This window comes from Bombus affinis, chromosome 18, assembly GCF_024516045.1.
Source record: "Bombus affinis isolate iyBomAffi1 chromosome 18, iyBomAffi1.2, whole genome shotgun sequence".
NCBI classification, from domain to species: domain Eukaryota; kingdom Metazoa; phylum Arthropoda; class Insecta; order Hymenoptera; family Apidae; genus Bombus; species Bombus affinis.
In genome coordinates this window covers 4,132,236-4,141,651 of record NC_066361.1, presented here as the reverse complement: position 1 = coordinate 4,141,651, position 9,416 = coordinate 4,132,236, and the positions used below count along the sequence as shown (strand labels likewise).

Genomic DNA, 9,416 nt, shown 5'->3' with positions numbered 1-9,416 from the left:
AATGACAAAATCCGCAATCACTTAGTTGCCAACCTAATAATTATCAAATATTATTCAATGTTTCTTGGATACAACAATGTTGCAAGCTACTGTTATCATCGTAAGACAAATTATCTCAATCGATTTGCAATTATTGCTCGAAAAAAATGATAAATTTCGATTTGGGCCTCCATATCGTACTATAGACAAGCAAAGATAAGAAGGAATGGGTATATTGTACCAAGTATTGGTGAAAACGATCGAGTTGCACGGTGAATGTTTCTTATCAGTAAATTAGCAGTCTAGTTGGCCTTCGTCGATACTGATGAGGGAAAGCAAGGCAGGAAGTGACAGGTATCAATCACCGGCGCATCTAGCGCAATGCTGCGGATGAGTTTCTGATACAGAAACTGCAGTCCTTTCTCGGCTGCTCGATAAGCACAATGAAGTAATTCCGAGGGTTCGATATCGCTTTCGTACGTGCCACAGAATATTACATTTTCGGTTTTCTTCCACTCGTTATCTCGCTTACGGGGAACACGAAGAGGCTGCAGATCTCATCTGTGATGATTTGAGAAATTAGGGAGCGGTGTAAGTTTCTATTTATACGTCAAGAAGATTTTGAAAATAGTGCAGAATTTTTTATCATTTTTGTTTCTTCGTGTTTTAAGACTGGATTTCTTCAAATGTAAGCATAGTAACATATTCGTCAATGTTCTTGAATTCCTTTTTTCTATCGCTACAAAATGTCCCAAAATCGAAGGAGAATATAAAATAATCTTTCTTAGTATCCCTTTTTCAATACTATAGTAAAAATTTCCTCGAAACGTCAAAGTGCTGTCAAGCATTATGCTGTCTTTCAAGTATTGGCTTGGCAACTAAGTAGTTGCGGATTCCGTCCTAACCTATCAACAAAATCCGCAACCACTTAGTTGCCAAGCCAATATCACAACAAAAGTAAGGTTAGGACATAAAAATTCAAGAATTCTAGCAACGTTGAATGTCTACCTGTCTCTACCTGTCAATGAAATTTACCAAAAGCCAAGATAAGATGCTAATCAATTTTTTATTGTTGTCATTTGAAAACTTGGTCCATAACGTAACACAGTAATTTCCAGACAATTCGAGTCGCCCTTACGCAAACCACCCGTTCGATCCTGTAATTGTCTTGGTGTTTTTCCGAACGGGAGAAAAATCAGGTCATATCGCGGCGGTCGGCGCGGAATTCTTTGCCCGCGAGCGTGTCACACTGCGCCTCCATAGAATATGTCAGGCTCCATAGAATTCTCCGCGGCAGATAATCCAAAAGAAGACGAAAAGGGATGGCTTTTCCGGGGACGCGCATCAGCAGCTCGGCTGTGAGCGGGTACACAGCACCCGTTCGCCTAGCACACTCCCGTGAACAGTTCATTTATTATGCGGTTAGTTATCGCGCCTTTTCGTCTGATTTCCCTGCCAACAATGCGCCGTCACCGGCGCAGACAGGTTCTGGCGGTTCTTAGACTCCCGACCGTTCTCTTTCCCGCTTCCACGACGTTTTCTCATCCGCCACTCTAAGTGACGCTCACTGACGACACGCCATACGTCACACCGTTCCTACCCTCTTTCTCCAGCGACGTTTTCATCCCCCTTTTCCATACTCGCGTCTACCTATACCCCTTTCCCTCGTCTCTTTCTCTCACGTTTTTTTTTCCACGCTCACGTTCCTTCCAGCTTCTTCTCGTTTTTACCTTTCGTTCTTTCACACCTTTGCTTTCTTCCACCTTTTCTTGCCTATTCGCGCGTCACGATGGCTTCCAACAGCCGAGTTCGACGCAGTTGCCGAACTGAGAGTCTCGTTTGACTTACGACCAACTCGCTGGGGTGGAGTCTACTCGGTTCATATATTTCTCGGAACCCGGCGGATCCAGCGTCCCGCGCCACGTCCACGGTTCTCTATTCAAGGCCTGGCGATAGCCGAATCTACTGTGGCATTGAATTTTACAATGCGATTTTATAACGAACTTTAGTACGATAATGCATAGTTGCTACATTTATCGACGCTTTGTAACAGTCTGCAGCTTCGATACATAAGGAAATATCAGTTTCATAGAGGAGATGTAGTTTCTAACACCTTGACTGCCACGTGGATCACATGTGACCCACGGTTACAATTGTAAAAATTACATGAAAATTCACAGTTAGGGTATTTTGAATATAACCTATAAATAGAAGATACTTTGAGATAAAAAGTGCCCCATTGAACAATTAAATATTTTTATTAAAACATCAATAAAAAGAAAATGAGGACAAATCTTGCATCTAACTGTGCACTGTGTTTGCTTCCACATCTTTGACAGGTAATCTGCGAATATTATTATAAACACACCTTAGAAAATATAATAAGTAAATACTGCTTTATGATCACATAATTGAGGTTAGAAGTGTGAACATACCTTACTGTTATATATAGCATGAGCAAATACTGTTTACTAATATCTTCTACACGTTCACCAATATATTCTGCATGTTTTGCTTACGACGAAACAACGAATGCGAATGGTTTGTTGAAATAGCCGAAGCCTTGTTATGATCTGTCGATATCAACTGCTACCAAGGCGCCATGGTGGTCACCCGTGACCACCAATAAGATAAACGGTCCATTGAGGAAGAATGTTGTCTTACGTCATCAATTTATTATTATTCTGCCATTACATGAATACTCCCGTGGCGTCCAGCGTGGCAGTCAAAGTGCTAAAAATAGAAAAAATTAGAAACAAGAAGTGTACTGACCTTTCCAAAATTTCAAATTAGCATGCTACGTTGACATTTAATTTTTTAGTATTTGTGTACAGATATACATACCCGCCTTCTATTAATTTCTGATCCTCAATGACGTATGAATCTCTAAAAATTAGTCATGTCATACGCCATAACCTAAAATTTGCAATTCTAGCCGTTGATTGTAAAGGAAATTGGCTAGTGTCCCGCAGAACGCTTTAACTTTTTTTAAGAACGTTTACTTTTTAATAAATTATTTCTATTGCTACTGAAGATTTTGAAAAGTTACTAACTCTGTATTATCTTCAATTCGCCTTAATATCGCTTAAAACATCATACACATAATATAAGAAATAGATATTGACACGCAAAACTGAATCGATGGCCTTGAAATTATTTTCAAGCTATTCTCACAGATACTTTTTAGGTTAGTTAGATGCTGAATTTAAGCAAGACCCGGTATATGAATACGTGAACAAGATACTTTTATCCTTTTATATCCACTTTCCTCAAATCCTTTTCGTAATCAACGAAAGCACGTTGTTTCGTACGAAATCGATGCGAAGATGCAAATAAAATTGGCCGTCGATTTTCCCATTTAAGAAAACCAAAACCGTGGCGTCCTGAGCAAAACATGTGATTTCGGCGTGGCAGACAAAGCGTTAACCTACAGTTGAATACTCGAAGGCGAACGCTCGAATGATCCGAATCGTTGCCCATTAATGCATCGCAGTCGTTTCACACTCGAACGAAAGGCAAAAACGTCGAATCTTGTGGAGATTGAGCGGCGTTGCTAACGGTACATGTGCAGAACAAATTCTCGCGGCGGGAACCGGCGAAAATAGGGGGCCCGCGAGACCAGCTTTCCCGTTACGTAGCCTCTCAGCAGCGGTTTGCCATTTGAAAGATATTTTTTTGCTTTCGAGTCGCGAGAAAAATAGCGGCGAATTGTGAGCAACGGCACGACGAAAAGCAATAGAGGAGGGAAGAGGGGGCGGACGACGTATCGTAGAGGAAGGCTAGACGAAGGAAGTCAGGGGGACGAAGTGATGGATGAACGCGGGCCCGTTTCTCGAGACGAGCCTCGGCGGACTGACATGTTTATACGAAGGCTGTCTGTAAAGGTGGCCGTAGCTTTGCTTTCCGCTCCTCTTTTGTACCGTACGTCTCAAGCAAAGCGTCTCTCGCTTACGATTCCCGTTGCGTCTCTTCTCTTCTCTCCTCGTCCACTGCCTCTTTCTCGATGGGCCACCGAAAAGGGGAGCTTAAACGGGAAATAATACAGTCGCGTGATTAATTAAAGGTGACGCGTTCGCCCACCTACGATGATCACTAACCGTCTCGCTCTCGCGTGCGCTATTTTTCTCTCAGTCTTGGATCATCCTCTCGCTTCTCATTGTCCGCCACTTCTGTTAGGCTCGCTGGTAACCTACATATCCGGCTGGAATAAAGCAGCCTGGTATTGTCGGCCACGGCTTGAGTAATAACCGTGCTTTGATTTCTCGAATTTCGCACCACTTGCACGAGCCTTGCGCGATTAATAACGTTATTAATAACCGCGCGATCTCTGTATTTGCGACGCGACGCCTCCACGACGCTGGCACACGCGTTCTCGCTCGTAAGAGGGACGGATAATGCGTTGTCGGTGAGAACACGAAGGGAGTTTAGACAGCCCGGCTTAACATGATTGCGAGAGGATCTTGTTGGCTATGTGAATGACGGCAATTGGAGGTTAGTTTAGCATGGATTAGGTTTGGAGGTGGCGCTGCTAGGCTCTGCCAACGGTACACTGATATTTAACCCTTTGAGTGCTGAATACGGACGGCGCGCGTCTAGCGCTGACGATCGCTGTGGACGGAATACTTTTTCGTTAGACCGAGCTCTGTTGATTGGACTATTCAAAGCGCAAATCGTAATAAGTTATAGTAATTCTTTTGCGCGAGATCAAACGATTCAAGAGCGTTATTTTTTAGTTATTTTTAATTATTTATTATAAACGTTGAAATTTACAGTTAACTGGAATTTGGGTAATAAACTAGAAAACAATAAACTAGAAGACTAAATTTAGTAAATATAACGCGAGTTAATAATTTAGTTGTGTGTGAAAAATTCAGTGCTTGAGAAAACTAAGAAAACCAGATGTACAGTTTGTTACGCCACGAGGCTTACCACAGGCTGTATTTTCTAACCGTCGCTCGCGGCCCTACAATGTCGCAGGCAGATCGTCTTATCGGACCGCCGAATCATATACAATGTATCGACGAGCGCATAGCTGTTGTCAAGCAGCGAGCTCTCGAAACGTCGAATTTTGTCCGTTACGTTTCCCACACAAGAACAGACATACGTGATCATAGGCGCGAACGGTGGCGTGACCTAAGTATAGTGGGGGTCGTCTTAAAAATGAGACAAAGAAATCGTCTAAAGTCGATCAGTTCCTTGTGACGCGTCGAACGTTACACATTGAATCGAGTCTAACACATAACGTCTATCTCAAGCTGCGAAGTGCGATAGGTCTCGTTATAAGCAAACCGCTAAACCAACCTTGACTGTTATCTTTTTCGTTTTTAATTGTTGATCTTTGACTGAACTTGTTGTTTCGTTATTTTTATTAAACTTTTATCAACCAACTGAGTGTAGTTGTTCGTATACACTCAAACCTAATCACCTCTATTCTCGTAATAGAAATAGGGGATCAATCAGTTCGTGGCGTCGATTGTTTAATCGTAACGAGAATTTACGACTCTCGTTGACGCGTTATCTCGCGATCGCGTCTCTCCGCGAGCGGTTGAAACACAGTTTTCTTACAAGTGGTAACAGCTTCAACAATAACGAGCCACTATTGGCATTTGTTTACTGCCGTAAGGAATGCATTTATGTTTATTTCACACGAACGTGATAGTATTACTTCTGCGTAGGTGTTGGGAAAAATTGAAAGACCCATATATGCGTCCTTAGTCCATGCCGGGCGCTTACAGAAAACGCATATATATGTCCTTAGTCCACACCGATAGCTTTCGCCAGACACATATATGCGCCCACAGCACTCAAAGGGTTAAAGCTAGTTTGTCATTAAGGAATATTAATAGAATATTAATTATTATATATATTATTAAGAATATAAATTATTAATATTATTATAATTAATATTATAATTATATATTTAAGCAAGAATATTAATAATTTAAGCAAGACCCGGTATATGAATACGTCAGCAAGACAGGCATAATATTACCTAAAATCAGGTCAAATTTCGTAAACACGAACGTAGTAACAAAGGGCCCTACAATCCTCTTAACGTTTTATCGACAGGCTAAATAGGCTGGCGATAGAAATACGTGCGAACGGAATGTATATAGATGGACAGTATACAATTTTACTGAAGTAATGATTATTTTAAACAATTTTAGAGTCGCTACTTGATAGTCTTGTCTATTACAATAAATTATTAATTAACGTACAGAATAGAGAGTTATTGTGTTTCAAAGCAATAGATACAGATTTATGGAATATTAAAAAATGCTTAGAATACATAGCTGGTGGACGGTGTGGCGTGTTGTTGATTAAATCAACAACCAGTCTGCAAATATAGTTAATTTAATTAACTATAATTAATTTAATTAACTATATTTAATTAATTTAATTTAATTAACTATATTTGCAGATATTTTAAAATGTAGAATACCAAGTTAATTGCAATCGTTGCTCGCTTGATACTGCGCTACTCATACTAATTGTTATGCTGATTCGTTACACTGATTTTTCATATTTATTCGCTCGACTGACTGACTGTGTCTGGAGAACACGGTCGTCTATTTATACTGGCGAAGGGGAGGCACCGGGAGATTTGAAGTTGTCGCTGGTTGTAGGTTGCACGTAGCAGCGAAATTGCTTTGTCCAGAGTTTGTTTATTACATTATGCGCGCCGTACAGTGTTCATCCTCTGTGGCAAAACAACCATGTCAGGCATCTTCGTATTGAAACGTCCTGTGATGCATGTGCCGCTGCATATATTGCTGAAAAACGTACAAAATATAGTATTTATTGTACAATAGTTATAACATTATGCATTTAACGTATGAAATAAAGTTTCTTATAAAAATATGAATTTACCTAAACATCCGTAGTCTGTATATGAACTAAAATAAAAGAAAAGGGAAAAATAGAAAATATTTTAAGATCACATTAACATCCTTCTTCGAGCAAGCAAATCCTCCTTATTGGTTTTATGTGAAAACCGTATTGACTGGCTTGTGGGAGGTGTAATAAGAAATTAAATATGACTGTGTCACTTTTTATCGAAGAGTTAACAGAGGGTGAAGCGAGATAGATGCGCTTATTCCCCGAGCAAACACAAGGCTATTTAATCATCGTTGTACGTGTGTATTTTATTCGTGTTTGCAAAGACGACAGACCACGAGTGTTTGACGATCGTCCCTTTAAACTGTCCATAATGCCTTGCCGTCCCGATCGATTCGGTGTCAGATTCTTTCAATCTGTCGTCTATGAATTTTATGCTGTAAATTATAGCGGAGCAAACAAAACGATCGAACGACAATATCAGAGGAAAGGAAGATTTTCCACGAAGCGTAAAATAACGTAGCGTAGGTTTAACCGTGGGCGTGCCAGTCTCCGGACATGAATAGAAAGCACCTTTAATTAAAAAGGAAAACTTACGACCTTGAGAGGAAGATTACGAACGTGCACGCTAAGCGCTGCGGCTATGTGTCTCGCTCTTTCATTTCCAAATCCATCCCCACTCTTCTCAATTTCGAGCAACGACATAACCTAGAAAACCTAACCTAGAAAAAGAAAATACACCATTACGCTATTACGAACTATGCAAAAATCTCCTCTTTCATAGATAATGGCTGTGTTTTCAGGATGGTGGGCTAAGAAAGTGGTCGCGGTTAGATTTTCAAAGGTAAATCGCGGCTAAGCTCGAGTGCTGCGGGACCAGAGGCTCTAGTTGACCGAGTTCTCTCGAGACTAGCGACGAAATTTTCCTTGGAATATGAATAAATTTATCGAAAAGCCCGAAGACAGTGGAGCGTGCCGTGGGGTGGTTCTCGATGGAGGGCCAAATGATGGTCGAGGGTGGGGAGGGGGGTTGCGAGCTCGGGGGCCAAAAAGAGTTTGAAACTGCTCGGGCACCCCTATATTATAAATATCAGCCATGAAAGATGGCGCAGACAGCAGCAGGGAGGCAATGGGTCTGGGGAACGGCTGGGTAAAGGAGTGGAACAGAACCGGAATTAGCATAATCAGAATAATTTCCACCAGCTGACAGCGCCCTCATTCTTTTTCCTGCGACGCGATTCTTCCGCTGCTTTATTTTCCCTTGTTTTCCGCCTTCCGCTGGCTTCTCTATGCCATCTCTCTCTCTCTCTCTTTCTCTCCGTTTTTTCGTCCTTTTCCCTTTGGGTTGGCTCTACTTCTTACTTCTCGTTCTTCCCCGATTCTCACACCGTTGCCGCGGCCACTCTTCGATGCATCCCGTTTCGGCCGGAACAACTAACAGCCACATTTCCTTCCGTTTCCCTTCGTCGATGAAAACTTCCTCCCGTTGATTCTTCTGCCTCGGCGATTCTGCTTTGAACCGTGTTCAAGGATCTTCAAAAAACGATTCTCGCTATATTTTAGTTATCGTTCGATATATACTGTGATTTTTAAATAATCGTATTATTATATATTGTAGGAAGGAAAGTATTCTGAAGCTTTTCCATTTTTGACTTGGCGCTTAACATTATTTCTCACGATTTTTATCCAACTTCATGTTTTTATGAACGTAAATTTAATGAAATTTAACTTACGGAAAAATTGATTTCTATTAGGTCGTCCGGAAAGTTTCTTTCGTTTTATGAGAAATAATAGACGCACGAGGATTTTTGTTTTATATTATTTTCTCGAATTACGTGCCATCCATTTCGTTCTGTCGAGATAAACACTGCGACATTTCACAGACTTGGTTTCACGTAAAGAATACGTTTGCAAAAGAAAAACACTTTCCGGATAACCTACTACATCAGAGCAAACGAAGAGTTCGATGGAAAAGGATCTCTAACCTGTAAAAATTATTCTAAATATCAATACGTTCGATGCTAATAAAATACATCTGTATTTACCTGTCTCACCCCTGGAACTGCACATTTTCTTCGCGAGAAATGCCTTTGCTTTGAGCAGCGATGATTATTCTAACGATTTTTCTCCAATGGAATTTCTTGAAACACACGAAAAGTAAAAATACACTGGCTGTGTCAGTAGCACGATGTTACTTATTGTTACATAATCGCAATGACGTGGTGTAACGTATATGTGAATGCAACAGATATATTAAAATACTTTAATATACATTCTTATAAAGACTCGAAAATTCACAACGAAATCTCCTAGAATCTAAATAACATAATCTCCATTAAAAGGAATAAGTAAAATAAGTTAAAAAGAAAAGTTCCTTTCGTTTTATAAGGAAATAATGGACGCACAACATTTTTCGTTTCATATTATTTCATCGAGTGATCCATTTTGTTCTTATTGAGAATTTTGGATCTTAATAGCCGAAATAATGGTATAGGAACGTGAAATTTACATTTAGAATTTATATTAGAATAGTTATATATTTATTTGATAAACGATTTCAAAGATATTTATCGATAAACACTTGCACGCGTCTAATATAT

General features: G+C 40.3%; 1 long non-coding RNA gene across 1 annotated transcript; it reads right to left on the bottom strand.

Annotated features, from left to right (window-relative positions):
- Window positions 1–2,032: 2,032 nt before the first annotated feature.
- Window positions 2,033–5,813, bottom strand: LOC126926707 (uncharacterized). Its single transcript, XR_007714798.1, has 4 exons — window positions 4,077–5,813; window positions 2,824–4,003; window positions 2,415–2,712; window positions 2,033–2,323 (listed from the first exon to the last, which is right to left on the bottom strand). It is a non-coding gene; the product is annotated as an uncharacterized LOC126926707 (long non-coding RNA).
- Window positions 5,814–9,416: the final 3,603 nt, after the last annotated feature.